The sequence below is a fragment of the Lepus europaeus genome, chromosome 14, assembly GCF_033115175.1.
Source record: "Lepus europaeus isolate LE1 chromosome 14, mLepTim1.pri, whole genome shotgun sequence".
Taxonomy (NCBI): domain Eukaryota; kingdom Metazoa; phylum Chordata; class Mammalia; order Lagomorpha; family Leporidae; genus Lepus; species Lepus europaeus.
The window spans coordinates 76,824,656-76,844,475 of record NC_084840.1 but is presented as its reverse complement, the minus strand read 5'-3'; the positions used below and the strand labels follow the sequence as shown (position 1 = coordinate 76,844,475).

Genomic DNA, 19,820 nt, shown 5'->3' with positions numbered 1-19,820 from the left:
ACTTTTCAGTCATTGCTTCTCAATGCTTCCAGGAACAAGAAAACTCACTGTACAAATCCCATAAAGCATGGAAATACTGTGAGGATGACCAAAAGTCCAGAGATCCCTTCCAGGAGCTTGTGGATCATAGCTGCAGATACCAGGATATTTGGTATCTTGGGGGGTGGTGGATGTTAAGTTGCAGGGGGTGGGACTCGGGGCATTTAGCCAGGAAGATTGCTTAAGAGTCAGGAGTGAGAAATACTGAGAGAGTAGAAATTAAACCTATCTATTCTTGGAAATATTGACAAAATTCCTTTTTATTATTTTCTGCAGATAAAAGGTAGGATCACGAGCCTTTAGGGCAATATAAATAAAACCACAATGAAGTTTCTTCTCACCCCAGTTAGCATGGCAATCATCCAAAAATAAAAAAAGTAAAAACAACAAATGCTGGTAAGCCAGCACTGTGGCATAGTGGATAAGGCCATGGCTTGCAGTGTCTGCATCCCATATGGACGCAGATTCAAATCCTGGCTTCTCCACTTCCAATCTAGCTCTCTGCTATGGCTGGGGAAAGCAATGGAAGATGGCCCAAGTCTTGGGCCTCTGCACCCGTGTGGAGGACTCAGAGGAAGTTCCTGGCTCCTGGCTTTGGATTGGCACAGCTCCGGCTGTTGTGGACATTTGTGTAGTGAACCAGTGGATGGAAGACCTCTCTCCCTCTCTCTCTCTCTCTCTCTCTGTCTCTCTGTAACCCTGCCTTTCAAATAAAAAATAAGTAAATCTTAAAAAAAAGACAATTGCTGACAAAGATGTGGGGGAGAAGGTACCCTATACACTGTTGATGAGAATGTATACTAATACAACCATTATGGAAGACAGTATGGAGATTCCTCAGGAATCTAAAAATAGGTATATCATATGACCCAGAAATTCCACTGCTGGGAATTTACCCAAAGGAAATGAAATCAGCAGATAAGAGAGTTATCTGTACCCTCATTTTTATAGCAGCTCAACTCACAATAGCTGATATGTAATCAACACAAATGTCCAACAAGTGATAACTGGATAAAGAAATAACAGTGTACATACACAATGGAATACTACTCAGCCACAAAAAGGAATGAAATCCTGACGTCTGCAACAAACTGGATGCAATTGGAGACCATTATGCTTAGTGAAAAAGTCAGTCCAAAAAGACAAATATCAATGTTTCCCCTTATTTGTGGTAACTAATATACAGAACACAAAAAGTAATGTATATGAGTGAAATTGATATTTTGAGATTTTATTATTAAATGTAGCCCTTGTCTATACACTTTAGGAAGAATTATGTTTCTACTTAATGCTTGTTAAAATCTGTTCTCTTTTCAGAACTTTTTTACAAAGATTTAAAAATATTTTGTTTGGTTCGCTAATTAGACAATCATAACAGAGACAGAAGCTCATTTTAAAGCACATTCTTCAAAAGTTGATACTATGTCCATGGACTACTGATCAAGAAACATAGAAACTGGGGCTGGCGCTGTGGCATAGTGGGTAAAGCTGCTGCCTGCAGCACCAGCATCCCAAATAGGTACCTGTTCGAGTCCCAGCTGCTCCACTTCCTATCCAGCTCTCTGCTATGGCCTGGGAAGGCAGTGGAAGATGGCCCAAATCCTTGGGCCCCTGCACCCACGTGGGAGACCCGGAAGAAGCTTCAGGCTTCTGTCTTCAGATTGCCTCAGCTCCGGCCATTGTGACCATTTGGAGAGTGAACCAGTGAATGGAAGAGTCTCTCTCTCTCTCTCTCTCTCTCTCTCTCTCTCTCTGTGTGTGTGTGTGTGTGTAACTGTGACTTTCAAGTAAATAAATAAATTAAAAAAAAAAAACTCAGAGACTGACAATTTTAGTGACCTGGATATACCCTCAAGCACTTAAACCTTCAGCTCTTTTTATTCCTGTGGTTACCTTTTTCCTGTCAAATAGGCTTTCCCAAGCCACTTCCTTTAGATGAGACATAGCCTACCAAGATGTGCATCTCATAGTCTTTCTGCAAATGATTCACCTTTGAATTAATGTAAACTGTGAACTTGAAATGCTCTAAGGTGTTTTTGACATTTTTCTTTCTTCACTCAATCCCTTTATGATCATATATATTTTCAACACTTTAAATATTATCAATGTCTATAAACATCAAATCTTAGCATTTTAAGTAAAACTACAGGTTGCAACATGAAATTCCTACACAGAATCTCCATGTGTACTACAATGCACATCTCACAACATTTTAAAACAAAATTCCATAATCCCCTGCTATGTTCTCTACTTGAATTTTGCCATCCTTGGTAATTTTTCACTATGCCCTTCCTTTTATAAAGCTTGGAAGTTTGAAGTCCTCTTTTTTTTTTTTTAAGTCCACATGTATTCTTCATTCAAGGCTTTCTATCTTCATCTTCAAAATATAACAACAACTTGTGTTCAGGTGTTTATGGCAGAACCTTGAGTGTGTTTACTTTTGCCTACTAGAGGAATAGAGTAGCGAATCACAGACTCAATAATTGTTTTATATAGAGAAAAATATTTATGTCAGTGATGATAAAGTGACATCAGAGGTAAAATAATATTGATGAAATATTTCTTTTCCTTAGTGGCAGTGGGAAATGAATAATGGATTGGTCATTAATGTTTTTTCAGTTATCATTGCAAGGTCAAATGAACTGCATTGCTTGTTTGATTTTGGACCAAAATTTCACAGAATAAAGCATAGAAATAATATTTTAACTAGTTACATTTTTCCAATCTTAGAAACTGGGCCAGTGTTGTATTGTAGTGGGGTTAGGACACTGCCTTCAACACTTGCATGTTGGTTCAAGACTTGCTACTCCACTTCTGATCCAGCTCCTTGCTAATGTGCCTTGGAAAGCATCAGAAGATGAATCAATTACTCACACCCTGTCACTCACGTGGCTCCTGTTTATGGCCTGGCCTAGCCCTGGCTTTTGTAGGCATTTGGGGAGTGAACAGGCAGTTCTATATCTATCTCTGTTTTTCCCCTCCTCCCCCTCACTCTGTAACGCTGTCTTTCAAATAAATAAATAATGTTTAAAAAGCAAGAAATAAACTGATGACTCCAGAAAAAGATGCCCTAATCTCTTGAATTCTTTTGATGTAACGTATCCTTATAGTATAATCCCTCATTATTCGTGTGTGATATGTTCCTAGATACTTACAAGCTTCCTGATTTTATATAAATATATATATATTTTATATATGGAGATATATATATATAGAGAGAGACAGATATAGATATATAAATACAGAAATAGATACAGGTATAGATATAGGTATAATATAGTTGCTTTCTCTCCTATATTAAATTTTTAATGTAAAAATGGGACAAGGCAAAAGAGTAACAAGAATATTTAATAGTAATGACACTGAAAAATATAAATATATTCTAAAATAAGCTGTATGTGCATAGAGACAGAGAAAGGTCTTCCATCTGCTGGTTCACTCTCCAGATGACCACAATGACCTGAGCTGTGCCAATCTAAAGAGAGGAGCCAGGAGCTCTTGCATATGGTCATTCCATTTTTACATTATCTCAGAATGCTAAAATGCTTTACAATAAAAACATAGAGTTGAATATCCAAGTGAGAATAAAATATTTTATTTGTTCTATCAGTTGAATGTGTCAATAATATACTTATAAGTATAATTCATCAACATATACTTATTTATGTCATGTCCATACAATAACATTGAATTAGTGTACATAAATTCTCACTTTGTATATAATACCTTTTAAACGTAGAACATATTTTCTCTCTTCACATTCCATTTGTACAAAGTAGAATCAGTATAGTAGAAATCAGAGTCTATAGTTAAATTGGTAGGCTCATATCCATTTTCTTAGAAAACTAGAGGACTAAGCAGAAAATCACATGGCTTCAATACTGATTTCTTTTTTTTTAAGATTTACTTTATTTATTTAAAAGACAGAGTTACAGAGAGAGGTAGAGACAGAGAGAGAGGTCTTCTTACGCTGGTTTACTTCCCAGATGGCCGCAATGGCCGGGGCTGCGCCGATCCGAAGCCAGGAGCCAGGAGCTTCCTCTGGGTCTCCCACGTGAGTGCAGGGGCCCCAGCACTTGGGCCATCTTCTACTGCTATCTCAGGCCATAGCAGAGAGCTGGATCGGAAGAGGAGCAGCTGGGACTAGACCAGGTGCCCACATGGACTGCCAGCACTTCAGGCCAGGGCATTAACCTGCTGTGCCACAGCACTGGCCCCTTCAATACTGATTTCTACCAAACTTCTTTTTAAACATTTATTTATTTACTGAAAGGCAGAGTTACAAAGAGAAATGGAGAGACAGAGAGTGAATGTTCCATCTACTACTTAACTCCCCAGATGGCTGTAATTGAGCCAGGTTGAAGCCAGGAACCAGGAGCTTCACCCAGATCTTCCACACGGATTGTAGGGACCAAACACTTAGGCCATCTTGGGCTGCTTTTCCCAAGCTATGAGCAAAAAGCTGGATCAGAATAGGAGCAACTGGGACATTAATTGGCACTCATATGGGATGCTGGCATCTCATGTATCAATTTTACCCACTACACCACAATGCTAGCCCCTTTACCAAACTTTTTAGGAAAAACTAATATAAAGCCACTTGTTCTCAAACTGTTCCAAAAAGTAGAGAAAGAAGAAACCTTTCAAACTTATTCCACTAAGTCTATTTTACTATAATTCTATATCCAGACAAGTATACTGTAAAAAGAAAAAAAAAAGGAAAAAAGTAATAGTAGGTAAATATCCCTTATGAACATGATGCAAACATTCTTGAACAAAAAAGTAGCAAATCAAATTCAGCAAATTATCAAAAAAAAATCCAATATTCATTCTGATAAACTGAAATTTACCCTTGGGATGGAGAGATAACTTAATAAATGTAAAACTAAAGTCCAGCACTGTGGCACAGTGGGTTAAATCCCTGGCTTGAAGTGCTATGGACTCCAGTTCTATCTACTACTAGCTACTTCTCTTCGATCCAGCTCTCTGCTATGGCCTGGGAAAGCAGTGGAGGATGTCTTAAGTCTTTGGGTCCCTGCACTCATGTAGGGGACACGGAGGAAGCTCCCGGCTCCTGGGTTCAGATCGGTGCAGATCTGGCCATTGTGGCCATCTGGGGAGTGAACCAGTGGATGGAAGACCTCTCTCTCTCTGTCTCTATCTCTCTCTGTAACTCTGACTTTTAAATAAATAAAATAAATGTTTAAAAAAAAGTAAAGCTATACATGTAATATATCAGAAAAACAGAATATAAAATCATATAACCTTATTAATTGATGTAAAAAGCATTTTTACATTATAACATCAATTCATATTTTAAAAATTGAATAAATTAAGTATAGAAGAAGTATATCTCAATACAATAAAAGCTAATATACAACAAAGACACATTTATCAACATAATGAATGGGGAAAAGACAGAAGTATTTCCACAATGATCTGGAACTAGACAAGAAATTCCACTCTCAGCAATGTTCTTCCACCTAGTCTTCAAATTATTAGGCAAAAAAAAAAAAGAAAGAAAAAGCAAATAAATAGAAAGAAGTAAAATTATATAAGTAAAATTACGCATATTTGCTAATGACATCATTATACAAATAGAAGAAAAAAGAAAAGAATGGGTCCAAACCATATAGAATTCATAAGTGAATTCAGCAAAGTTTGAACAAGGAACTGCAACACGCAAAAATATGTAAATTTTTGTATGATAACAATGATCCTGCTGAATTTTTCAAACCAGTTTTCTGCACTTAGTAAGATGATCACATTGCTTTGTCTTCATGTGGCATAGTACACATTTTGGTCTGTGCAGGTTGAATGACACTTGCATCTCAAGGACAACTCCTACTTGATCACAATGAAGGGTCCTTCCAATTGCTGATGAATGCTGCTTGCTGGTATTTATTGAGGGTTTTCACATCTATCTTCAAAAGTGATCTTGTCCTCTATTTTTTTTTTCTCATGGGGCCCTTATCTGGCTTTGGTATTAGAGTAATGCTAGTCATAAAGACAAGTTGAGGTGTTTCTTCCTCTTCAGTATGAAAATATTTTGCAAAGAATGGTATGAGGCATGCTTTAAAACATTAGTGCATCAGATATCCTTTAAATGAGGATTAAAATTAAGTTAGAAAGCCACTGGATTTCTGGTTTTCCTTTCTGTAGTAGTCTTCATTCCTAGCAGAATCTCATTGCTTATTAGTGATCTGTCCATCCCTATATGTTGCCCTGGTTCTACCATTTTATGCTGCATTTCTCTTGGAATTTATCTATTTCTTCCAGGATGTCTATTTTCTTTGCATATAACTTGTTCATACTAGTCTCTTATTATCTTTTTATTTCTAAGACATCACTTATAATAATGTATTTTCATTTTTGCTCTGTTTTTTTATTTTTACTTTTTACAAGATTTATTTATTTATTTATTTGAAATTCAGAGTTACAGAGTGTGTGCATGTGAGAGAGAAAGAGAACGAGGGCCAGAGAGGGAGAGAGAAACAGATACCTTCAATCTGTTGGTCCACTCCCCAAATGGCCACAGTGCAGGGCCAGGCCGAAGCTAGAAGCCAGGAACTTCTTCCTGGTCTCCCATATGGTTGCAGGGACCCTAGGATTTGGGTCATCTTCCTCTGCTTTCACAGACCATTAACAAGGAGCTGGATTCGAAGTGCAGCAGCTGGGACACAAACCGGCATCCATATGGGATGCCAGCATGGCAGAGGGGGCTGAACACTCTGCAACACAGTGCCGGCCCCTGATTCATTTCTTATAATGACTCTTGTGAGAAATATTCAGGTGTGTATAGTCTATAAAAGTGCATTTTGTTCAATAAATAAATACTTCTGTGTAAGTTTAATGTTCAAAGTACCATCATAGACATTTTGAACAGAGTAATAATTTAAGAGGGTAAATATTAACTTTTATCATTGAACATGTTTTTCAGTGGAGGAATATTCAACATATCAATTACTAAGTAAAATACAGAAAAGAATCATTGAAATTACATTCGAGCCTTCCAATATTCATTACCTTTAAATTAAGAATTGAATCATTTGGGGAAATACAGCAGTTTCACATCCTGTTTGGATTTGTCTCAGATGAAGTCCATGGCTCGAGAAAGACTTGTTGATGGGACAAAGGTAAACAAAAGAATAAAAACATCAGTTTGAGTACCAGAATATCTTGAGCACTGTCTGAGTTATTTACCTAGCGACCTATGACCTTGTCTCAAGTTTTAAATCCCCCAAATCTTAATGTCTTACAACTAAGTGACAACTCAAATAATTGCACTTATTTGTAAAAAATGCTCCTAAAAGTTAATAAGTCTTCAAAAATTATTTGGAAAATATAGCTGATTTTATGTATTATTTCTCTTTTATATGCATTTGATACCAATATTTAGTAGCTTTGGGTAATTTTGTGCTTTTATTTGTAAACCTTCCTTGTTTTATGTTAAAAGCATTTAAAAAGATGAGGTATAAATAATCCTAAATTATTTATAATGTAAGTAAACAAAATGAATATGGAGTTGATATTCAAGAAAATCTGATCAGTCAATTGTTTCTTCAAATTCTTGACTGCATACAGCCTAACATCACCCCATTCCATGGGTTCTTGCGAACATACTAAGTTTGCTCCTCGTCTCATGGATAAATATGAGCAAAGGTTTCCCTTTGGTCAGCAGGATTTAATTATCAGGAGGGTATCATTCAATATTTCCCAGATAGATACTGGCTCATTTACCTCCTCCTAAACCTCCCGTATATATGATTCATTCTTACAACGTAGTTCCCCTCTCACACTCTTGGTCAGTTCTCCTGTAAGGATATTCCTTCCTAGGTTTCCTGAAGCCCTCACCTTTGTACTGATGGTAGGGAGCCTCTGAACTGTTACTCATCTTTGAAATATATGTCATATCTTTCAGACTAAATGCAGTGAATTTTCTGTTCTTCAGTAGTTAGAGAGAACAACTGACAGAGATATCTGTTATTTGCTACTTACCTAAAAGCTGACAAACGCAGGGATTCCCACCTCAGGCTTTTCAAAGGAATGGTGTCATCATTTCTCACCAGCCCTAATGCTTCTTTTTTTTTTTATTTTTTATTTTTTATTTTTTTTAACTTTTATTTAATGAATATAAATTTCCAGTGTACAGCTTATGGATTACAATGGCTTCCCCCCCCCAATAACTTCCCTCCCACCTGCAACCCTCCCCCCTCCCGCTCCCTCTCCCCTTCCATTTGCATCAAGATTCATTTTCAATTCTCTTTATATACAGAAGATCAATTTAGTATAAAGATTTCAACAGTTTGCACCCACATAGAAACACAAAGTGAAACATACTGTTTGAGTACTAGTTATAGCATTAAATCACAATGTACAGCACATTAAGGACAGAGATCCCACATGAGGAGCAAGTGCACAGTGGCTCCTGTTGTTGACCCAACAAATTGACACTCTAGTTTATGGCGCCAGTAACCATCCTAGGCTGTCGTCATGAGTTGCCAAGGCTATGGAAGCCTTCCAAGTTCACCGACTCTGATCATATTTAGACAAGGTCATAAAAGACAGAGTGAGGATAGTAACCAATGATCCTAAGAGTGGCATTTACCAGGTTTGAACAATTATACAGCATTAAGTGGGGAAGAGGACCATCAGTACACACATGTTGGGAGTAGAGCCATTGGTGGTAGAGTAGAGGTTATGATTACAAAGGAATGAGGCCCAAGTGCACTAGACAGGGCCTAGAACAAAGGACAGAGTCATTATTAGAGGAGCTAAGAAAGGTGCTATCTAAGCTACAATTAAGTTTTCTGATTGAGAGGCAAATAGAACCTGATAGAAGGGGCTTGATAATAATCTGTTGGGCTTTAGGCCTTGTAAATTCAGAGGCCCAGACCTATCTATCTCTTCACATGGGGTATATCCTAAGGGAGGTGTGAACCTCCTAGGGGAAGGCACTCTGTTGACTTTCATTACTTGGCTGGCCTGGGAGGAGAGCTGGCCAGGTAAAGGCAGGTGGCATCTCTAACAAAAAATTTACAGTTCTGCCTGCAATGTTGCTGACCCTACTTGACCATCCCCTCAGCTGCAGTGGTCACTTTGGAAGTTGGGCTGAGTGAAGGGCTTTTCAGCTTAGAGCCAATAAGATCTGTGGCTCTGACCTGGGCATCCTTCGACTCCAGGGCAGGTCCATTACCAGTGATCCAACTCTTGGCAGAGCTGCCAGGGCTCTTCACAAGTTGACTTCTGCTGAAGCCCAGGCTTACCTCATGGAAAGCCACTGCAGTGGACTGGCCTGTTGGGTCTCCTTGAGGGCAGATCACTGTACAGATCAGCCATTAATAGGCCTGCCGCCCATTGCTTCTGATGCCGAGCTTTCTTTTCCTCCTGGTTTGTGTTAAAGCAGACCAGAGGATGCAAGTCAAGGGAGTGCCCGTGTCCCATCTCTAATCTTTGGTGGCCTGAACTACAAGTCTATAGGCACAGGCATGTTCTGTAGTAGTTTTTCTAAGGTAGACAATGCCCATGAGGAAAATTATATTCTCACTTTAAAACTTTCTTTCCCTTTGGTCTGAAAGGGAGGTTTTTTCTACTTACTGTATACTTCGCTGATGGCGAAGTGAATCTAGCTATGAGATTATTATTTGAGTTCTTATTTTGGCTATGCTATTGCAGAAAAATGTTAGCCATCTCTTTTATAAGGTCTAAAGATTAAATTGTGCATCCTACAGATTCCTTCATAATAGAATTAGTTTCCTACCTTGAAGAGAATAGAGAAATGAAAGAACAAGTTGGGCTTAGAATAGAGAAATGAGGGAGCAAGTCCTAGATGGCTTGCTGACAATAGCAATATCACATGAATACTTAGCAAACCGTTTCAACCATTAGATAACAACTTAAGAAAACATTTACCAGAAGGTCCAATGCCTTCTATAAATTTTAAGAATCATATATTTGAAAACACCTCTTAAATATCTAACATGGTGTAGTTTGTTTAGCCAGTAAACTTAAGCACAACCATCTAAAATGTTTTTAGTTTCTTTCTACCAACAAGTCTAAAACATATGATACACAGATTCAGGTCCCACAAATTAAAATGTATCTTTGATTGATTTTAGCAGCTTAAATTTATGGACAATCTTATCTATAAGCCATTTAAAATAAAACTCTTAATAAAATTTCCCCATGTGGACATACAATATGTACACACATATAATATAGCATAATAGACCAATACATCAATTTTAATAATAGCTTTTAAAATCTTTAACTCTTTTTGTAGATTGCCAATTGATTTGAATTGCTTTTTGTTTTTAGTAACCTCAGTTAACCATACTTTCTCTCAGTTGGTACTGTTAATACATTATTGACCAGCCCTAATGCTTCTAATCATATTGCTTTTTGTCCTAATGAGTCATAAAGAAACAAACCATACAAGTAATAAGTTAAGAGTTAGGTAAGGATCTTGAGGGAAACCAACACCCTATTGTTTTACACAAGACTATGATAATACATAGCCTTTGCTTTCTGCTATGTGGACATAGGTATAATGAGTATGTATTGGTAAGCAGCATCGTGGATTAACCAGAAGATAGATATCCAATCACAAATCTGAGATGTCTCCTACATCACAATCCACACACTGGGGAATCTAGTAGAATTCATAACAAAGGTGTCTATGTTGATATTCCTTAGAAAATGGATGGATTATACTTACCTGGCAGGGCAGACACCATGATCAGAAATTGGATGGATTGTGTGTCCAGAAACACTAAAATTTGAAAGGAAATGTGAAATCTAGGTATCGAACTCCATTTCTAGGTTGGTAAACAAGTGATTTCTATGAATCTGTTATTAAGCTTAAAGATAATATTATTTTCCTACTTTGTAGAATCTACTTTTCATTTTATGAATATGAATTTATGATAAATGTTTACTGATAATAATTACTAAATTATCCTAATTATATTTCCTTGCCTAACAGTTATACAAAACACATATAATCCACAATTCAAGCATAATCCTCTTTCTTACCTACAATTATCAATCTAGTAAAACAATGTCATCCTTCTTTTTTTAAAATTTCTAAGAAACATAAACTCATCCTATCCTATTTAGAAGATTTACTCATCCAGATATTAGCAACTTCACTTCTATTTTACTAATTGAGTAATTATTTACTGACTACTCTTCACACACAATGTGTGTTAGATTCTGAAATCAAAAGGATATCATTTATAAGAGAGAATTCCATGTCTGAGAAAATTACTATATAATTTGGAGATCTGTGTGCATTAGTAATGAAAGAAAACATGATAACATTAGAGTATTTAATAGATTTTTAGACTGACTGGTCCGGCATCGTGGCTCACTTGGTTAATCCTACGCCTGCAGCGCCGGCATTCCCTATGGGTGCCAGGTTCTAGTCCCAGTTGCTTCTCCTCCAGTCCAGCTCTCTGCAGTGGCCCAGGAGGGCAGTGGAGGGTGGCCCAAGTGCTTGGGCCTCTGCACCCGCATGGGAGACCAGGAAGAAGCACCTGGCTCCTGGCTTTGGATCGGTGCAGTGCTGGCCGTGGCGGCCATTTAGGGGTGAACCAATGAAAGGAAGACCTTTCTCTCTGTAACTCTACCTGTCAAATAATAAAAAAAGAAAAAAAGAATAACTGTTGTTTGCCACTGTTTCTTTGACTATCTCTGTACATTATTGTTAACTTTTTTCTACATTCACAAATATATCAGCAGTGATAATGATGCAGGACTCTTGTAGTTCTTGCTGCTTGGGTTTGTGCCCCATGGACAGCAAGATTGGGGTGCACAAATGAGGTCACAAAGGCTGAACAGGAAGAAAGGTTTCCTCTGGGAAAAATTGTATCAGGCTTTATATCCATTGGGGTAGGAGAAGTTTGTACAGAGTTTTGCAAACCTCTCAGTTAGTCACTGATGACCTCCTTGCTGGGAGTCAGTATTTGGACTTAATACAGCTCCAGCTGTAAAGTCATCTTGTTTTGTTTTTAGTCTTTCTATCTTGGTTTTGAATAGAGGCATTGAGTTTCAGGCTTGTCCTGTTCTAGGTCAGGCTTGCATTTGCTATGTCAGCTGAGTGAACCTCTACATGTCAGGCTTGAGTCCCCTGAGCCCCTTGTCCCTGGCTACACACCTCAGACCTCAGCTGTCTCTTGTCTGTGTCAACAACAGGATCTCTACCAGTTTTTATACAATTGTTCATGTCAAAGATGTTTTCAAACATTGCCATATTTATTTCTTTTATCAATTAAAATTCCCAGTATCAGTAGGAATACTAAATATGCCTTCTGTTTATATCAATAATAGGATATCTAACTTTTTTAAAAATACAAGTTTTCATTGGGTAATGTTTTTCTAAACAGCATCATGTTTATTTCTATCATCAATTAAAATTCCCACTGGAAGTGGTATATATTTACATGTATTCACATATATATTAATATGTCCTATCTCAAAATCTGTAACCTGAGAGAGCATCCAGAAAGTTATGTGTTGTTTGTTGTCAATTTTCCCCAACAATAGCCTTTGCCTCTACATGCTTCCATATTTCAGAAAATTTCCAGAGACCCTCAAGTGTTGCTGACCATGATCTAGCTCTTCTGTGGTTTCTCTCCATGAGGCAGGATGAGATCTATGTCAGGCCAACCTAATGAAATGCTGAGATAATGAAAAGATAAAAGGACATACGTCTTAAGAACTCATTATTTAGGATTCCTTTCCACTATGAGAAACTGTTCAACTTCTAAGGGAAAAAAAAATCTTAAATCTACTTCCATATAAAGTAAGGTCATTCTAATATCAGCAGTGAAATGGTTTTGATCACACACATTGTTCAACACCCAGTTATTGAGAAATGAGTAAATATAGGCATTGAGAAATGAGTAAATATAGAGATCAGCATCCAGTTACATTTCCAAGGTTCATTGGATCAACTGGGGTTGCTGGAAAGTGAAGCAGACCTGCAAACATTAGAGAATTTAATTGGGGATTAACACTTGAGCCAATTTTGCTGGTTTTCTTCAACTAATATAGAGATATCTTTATAAAGATTGGCAACTGGTGACCACAGAAAAAAATATTACTCTCCTTCTGTGTTTCTTTGACCTGATATATCCATACAATGTTGTCCACCATTTTACAAGGAGAGTATATTCTTCTAACCTTATGGAATCCATGGATATTACTGAATCCTATATATACTATATTTTTCCCTGCACATACTGTACTAGTCAGATTTTTCATTGCTTTCAATACCTAAGATAAACTATTTTGTGGGAAGAAGGTTTATTTTGCCTTACAGGTTTGAGGTTCACATTTGAAAAATATGTTGACCCATTTGTCAGCATCTGATGGCAGACACATGCAGAGAGAAGATTACATGGGGAAGCAGAAAGCAGAGTAACAGGAATTGTGGTTTTCATTCATGAACATGTGTCTTTATTTATAAATCATCATGAGTTGATCATGGTCACTGAGCTCCAATTGGGTACAAAATCTAATTAAGTCACTTCCCAAATGCCCCAACTTTAGATTCCACAATTGCATTAAAGCTCTGCCCTAACATCATGATGATATACCTGATGATATGCCTGAGTGTATATATATATATATATATATATATATATATATATATATATATGATATACCTGATATATGATATACCTGAGTTTGTAGTTTGTAATTTAGGTGAAATAAGAATATTAGTGAGAATAAAATGGGACAATCATAACACTTAACTGTAAAGAAGTTTTTGCATATGCTCTTAAGCTCAAAATATCTCAGGTAGTTAAACTGATTTTATGTTGATACCATACATTTGACCTCCACAAAGATGAAAATATCATTAGTTTCTCTGTTTTTTACTCTACTTGTAAGACTTTAATATATATAAATTAAACATGTACTTAAAGTGCAATAAAAAATGATCATGTCACCTCATTGACATGTTCATAAAATTACATTAAATGAGTATGCACATAGGTGCAGTGTATATACCACACTTTTAAGGTGCCACAATGCCATTTGCAATCATTCTTCAGGTGGTCTGTCTAAACCCCTCATTATGTCACAAATAAGCAGAATTGATATGACAGAACCCTGTTCAATTATTAATATAGTGACTCCATAACTTTACTCTGTAAACCTAGAAAATGATAAAAATTAGGATTGTAGATTTAAGTGATTGACATATCGTGCCAGCACATGTGTGATTTCATGACAACCACCACTTCTACATGTCTTGGATTAGTTGTGCATATGTGGTGACTTTCCCTTCTCAGTTTCAATCAGACCTGGAACTTCAATTCTTAGCAATCACTGGTTGATACCTGGCATTGAAAGTTTTCAGAAATACCTCCAGGTTGAGTGATTTGGTGGAAAGATTCACAGGATGAAGCATGTGGATAAAGCCATGAATATAATTCATGTATTTCCACAGTAAATATAAATCAAGGAAAATCAACATGGAAACAAATCTAGAAGAAATCTGTAAAATCCAACAAGTCCTCTCCTAATGAATTCTCATGAAGCATGCTAAATTCTCTAGTATCAGAATTTTTTTTTTAAAAAAAAAGATTTATTTATTTACTTGAAAGTCACAGTTACACAGAGAGAAGAGAGGCAGAGAGAGAGAGAGAGAGAGAAAGAGAGAGAGAGGTCTTCCATCTGCTGGTTCACTCTGCAGTTGGCCGCATCAGCCAGAGCTGGGCTGATCTGAAGCCGGGAGCCAGGAGCTTCCTCCAAGTCTGCCAGACAGGTGCAGTGACCCAAGGACTTAAGCCATCCTCTGCTGCTTTCCCAGGCCATAGTAGAGAGCTGGATCAGAAGTAGAGCAGCCAGGACTTGAACCAACGCTGGCACTGCACGTGGAGGCTTTACCCACTGTGCCACAGTGCTGCACCCCCCCCCCCAACTCCAGTGTCAATTCTGATGAACAAATGGAAACTTATGTACAGGAAAAACTAGTTTAAAGACTCAATTCCTATGCATTTCAGCAGAGGCAGAATCTGTAGACAACTTCTGCTAGCTCACAGAATCCCAGTCTCTCAAGGAAAGAAGGTATACATAAAGCCTTCTCTTTGTACAAGCACTTGATGTAGAGTCACAATCACAATGACTCAGTAAATTGTGAGAAATTCAAGTTCTGAAATGCCAGCCAGGTGTCAGTTTGAAATGTGATACTACTGGATAGCAGTATCTTAACTTTTTTTCTGGAATAGGTTTTCTGACTGTATGAGAGAACTGAAAGCTAGGAGTAAAGATACATGTTTTAAGAATATGGATTGATTCATAATGACTACCTCCTGGAGGGGGTTAGTGAAGTAGGTGCCAACACTGAGTATCAAGGTCTCTTTTAGAGAAGATGTAGTTAGTTCTAGTTTAAATTATTAAAATTAAATAAAACATTGGTGCCGCTATTTAATGCCCTACAAAATGCATGTGCTGTAAATTAATCCCTAATTCAATGTATTGGAGGTGAGGCAGACTAATTGTAGATCACAGATAAAAGTCTGACCATTATAGTGATATTGCCTTCCTCCCTCCCACCTTCACTTCCTCTCTCCCTCCATTTTCTCTCTCCTCCTTTTCTTTTCCTTTCTCTTTTCCCTTCCCTTCCCTTCTTTATGCTTCCTTTCCCCCTTCTTTATTTCTTGCTTTGCTTTTATATTTCTCTCTCTCTTTCTTCTTCTTCTTCTTCTTCTTCTTCTTCTTCTTCTTCTTCTTCTTCTTCTTCTTCTTCTTCTCTCTCTCTCTCTCTCTCTCTCTCTCTCTCTCTTTCTCCCTCCCTCCTCCTTCTTTCCTTCCTTCCTTGACATCATAAAGTTGGTCTCCACACAGCATAGGCTCATGAATGCCACTACTTTCTAAGTAGAAAAAATAGAATTAATTTTTGAGAATCTGAGATTTTTCCTTATATTTTATTATGAACTCTTTACATAATATAGAGTTTATGTGTCGACATTTTTATTGCTGTTGTAATCTGATGCATATTTACTCTGTGATTGTTTTGACCTTCCAATGAAACTACAGCCATGACAATAGAATGGTTTATTCTGGTCCAAGTCTTCATTTCTTTGTGAACATTCAGCACAGGAGGGGAAGGAGGAAAGAATCTTTGAGACATACAATGGAGGTACCAGATGTAGAAAGTGGATTTTAACACTTTACACAGAACTACGTGTCATCCTGTTTGAAAAATCTCTGTTCTCAAAGAATTGTGTTATGGGAGTTAACAATAAAACTTGTTCTCAAAGATTTATTTCATTTTAGTGTTTTAAGTGGAGGATATTCTTATGTTGCATAAGTAATAGTTACGCCTAACTGTCCAACTGCATTGATGGTTTCTTAGGTGAGGATGTTCTTACGCCCCATAAGTTATAATTATGCCCAAGTCCTCACAAAAGGTGTACCATACCTGGGAGCTTATTTAAAGTTAATTAAGTTTCTAAAAAAGAAAAAAAAAGAAGTGAAATAAACTTTGAGTTGCCATGACTTTGAACCGCCCTTGTCTCCACTGTTGAGGAACAGGTTTTTTTGTTTGTTTTCTGTTTTATTTTTTCCATACAAATTGTTCAACTCTTTACTTAGTATAAAGCTTGTCATCTCTGTATGAAGTTAATTGGAAATGGATCTTAGTGTAGAATGGGACTGGGAATGGGAGAGGGAGTAGGAGAAAGTGTGGGAGTGTGGGTGGGAAGGCAGGTACAGTGGGAAGAATTGCTATATTCCTAAAGTTGTATATATGAAATTGATGAAGCTTGTATTTCTTAAATAAAAGGTTTCTTTGGGAAATAAAAAATTGTTTTTATAGATCTATTTTATTTATTTGAAAGACAGAGTTACAGAGAGAGGTAGAGATGGAGAGAGAGATCTTCCATCCACTAGCTCACTCCCCAGATGGCCACAACAGCTGGAGCTGAGCCGATCTGAAGCCAGGAGCCAGGAGTTTCTTCCAGGTCTCCCACGCTGGTGCAGAGGCCCAAGTACTTGGGCCATCTACTACTGTTTTCCCAGGCCATAGCAGAGAGTTAGATCGGAAGAGGAGCAGCCGGGACTAGAACTGGCGGCCATGTGGGACGCCATCACTTCAGGCCAGGGCTTTAACCTGCTGTGCTGGCCCTGAAAAAAGAAATCTTAAAAAAAAAAAAAAAAAAAAAAAAAAAGAAAGAAAGAAAATCTCCTTTTTGTTGCACTGATAGAAAATTTGAGTTGAAAGAGAATTGGAAGATAAGCACAGTTTATTATCAGAGGTTATGGAGATCATAAAGTAAATTGCTTAGTGTGATTTGTGACACATGATAGCATCTATGCTCAAGCCATTCAAGCGGAGACTTAGACAAATCTCATGTGCAAGTAGACCAGCAGTTCAGGATTAGTGCAAGGTTAAATCCAAAGAATGGTTAAATAGTCTGAATTTAAGAGTGAGGAGAGACTATGGTAATGTCCAGGAAATAAGAGTATGGTCAAATTAGGAGATATTAGAACTCAAAACAACATTCCATTTGTGTACTTCAGTAGAAGTCCAGTTATGAATAAAAATGACAGCAAAATGAGGGACAAATAGTGATTCTGTGATGTTGGACAAGGGCTATTTATCAGAGTTTGAAGTGCTGTGAATCTGCTTGGAAATTCCACTGTAGTCAAATTGTCAGTGGCACATCTGCTCTCTTTTAAAGAAAATATATTTTCCAGAGAAGAAAGTCGATAAACATTAAATCTAGAAGATTTGGAAAGAAGACATAGAAGATTTAAAAACCATGCCTTGTTCCTACTTTCAGAAATAATGCTCTTTGTAATGTGCCATATGACCCTCTTCAGTGCATAGTGTATGACAATGTGACGTTGCTGATTGTACGTTCTATTCTCTTTACACCTAATATGCAGAAACCCTCAGCCTGATAGTAAAACATTATGTTTAATACAAAATTAATATATTTTATTTTACTTGTCTCAGATTCAACCATTTAATAATGCATTAAAATTTATCCAATTATTGCAAAAATTCATAATAATAATTTTTTTTTTACAGGCAGAGTGGACAGTGAGAGAGAGCGACAGAGAGAAAGGTCTTCCTTTTTGCCGTTGGTTCACCCCCGCAATGGCTGCTGCGGCCGGCGCGCTGCAGTCGGCGCACTGTGCTGATCCGAAGCCAGGAGCCAGGTGCTTCTCCTGGTCTCCCATGCAGGTGCAGGGCCCAAGGACTTGGGCCATTCTCCACTGCACTCCTGGGCCACAGCAGAGAGCTGGACTGGAAGAAGAGCGACCGGGACAGAATCCGGCGCCCCGACCAGGACTAGAACCCGATGTGCCGGTGCCGCAGGTGGAGAATTAGCCTATTGAGCCGCGAAGCTGGTGTAAAAATTCATAATAATTTAATATTGTCAACTTTTTATAAGGAGTAATTTTGAACAAGGTAATAAATTACACAAAAGATTTGTTTGTATTTTGTATTTTGATATACTTAATGATAATTTTCTAAAGTTATATAGTATGTGAAAGATACCATGAATTCTGAGCCTCTTGTTCAATATTGTAGAGTGACATATAACATCTGTTAATTTTTTACCCATGACTAAGCATCATAGTATTACAGTGCAGTTTTCAGTGAAGCTTTTTATGATTGTTCCTAGAATTGTAAATCATCATGATAGGATATTCTTGTTATAAAGCAAAGAATGAAGCTACAGAAAATATTTTGCCAACAGTTAACTTAAAATGCTAATTTTCCTTTCATTTTTTAAAAAATATATTTATTTTTGCATACATATATAAAATATTTTTTCTTTAAAACAGATATTCACGTCGTACTATTAGGAATTCATGGCAAAAATGAAAATGTGAGGGAAGAAGAGTGTATTGGCATTTGTATAGCATGATTTAGTGAAGCTGTGCTTTTGGGATCTTATGCTAGAAGATTCAGTCTAGGCCAGTGTCTTACAGTGTTTCCCACAAGTTTTTCTCAAGTAATCTGATGGCTTTAAATCTTAAATTTAGATCCCTGAGTTGAGTTTTGTACAGGGTGTAAGGTAGGGGTTTTCTTTCAAACTTTTATACATGGAAATCCATTTTTTCCAACACCATTCATTGAAGAGACTGTCCTTTCCCTAGGAAATATTTTCAAAGATGGTTGTAGATACGTGAATTGATTTTTGGGGAATCTATTTTGTTACAATTGTGTATTTTTCTGCCATTATCAGATTTTTTAATCGTTATTTATTTATTTTTGCCTTTAAACATTTAATGTAACGTATACAGACTACATAGATGGTAGCTGTACTTGGAATCTGGGATCTTCTTGTGGCTCATTGTCCTTACTGATAAGAACAGATACTTCACTTGATCTTAGCCAAAAGCCTGAGAAGGGATTCATTGTCGTTACTGAGATTCCTGTTATACAGTCTCTATCCATCTCTTGAGGGAAGGGTTGATACTCAGGTGTTAGGACCAGGCCCTGCTGGTGTTGTGGGCTACTGTCTGTGTGCTGTTTAGGCTCAGCACAAAAAGCCCCATTGAGAGACTTTGGGAAGTGTGATTGGGTGCGGCCAGGCAAATCTAAATAATGTTCATGGGAGGAACATTCCATAGTCCGGAGGTCTACCTGAATAAGGAAGTGGTGGAGCACCTCTGACCATTGTCAGTTGAGGGAGGGGATGTTGGAGCTTACTGGTTTGTTGAGTCCCTTGCCTGACCCAGATGTGAACACTACCCAGAGCACTGAATCAGTGCGTACTGCACCTTCTGTCCTCACTGTGAGATCC

At 37.4% G+C, this 19,820-nt stretch overlaps 1 pseudogene; it reads right to left on the bottom strand.

The window, feature by feature from the left end:
- Positions 1-19,266: 19,266 nt before the first annotated feature.
- Positions 19,267-19,428, bottom strand: LOC133774079 (U2 spliceosomal RNA; annotated as a pseudogene).
- Between the last annotated feature and the right edge of the window lie 392 nt (positions 19,429-19,820).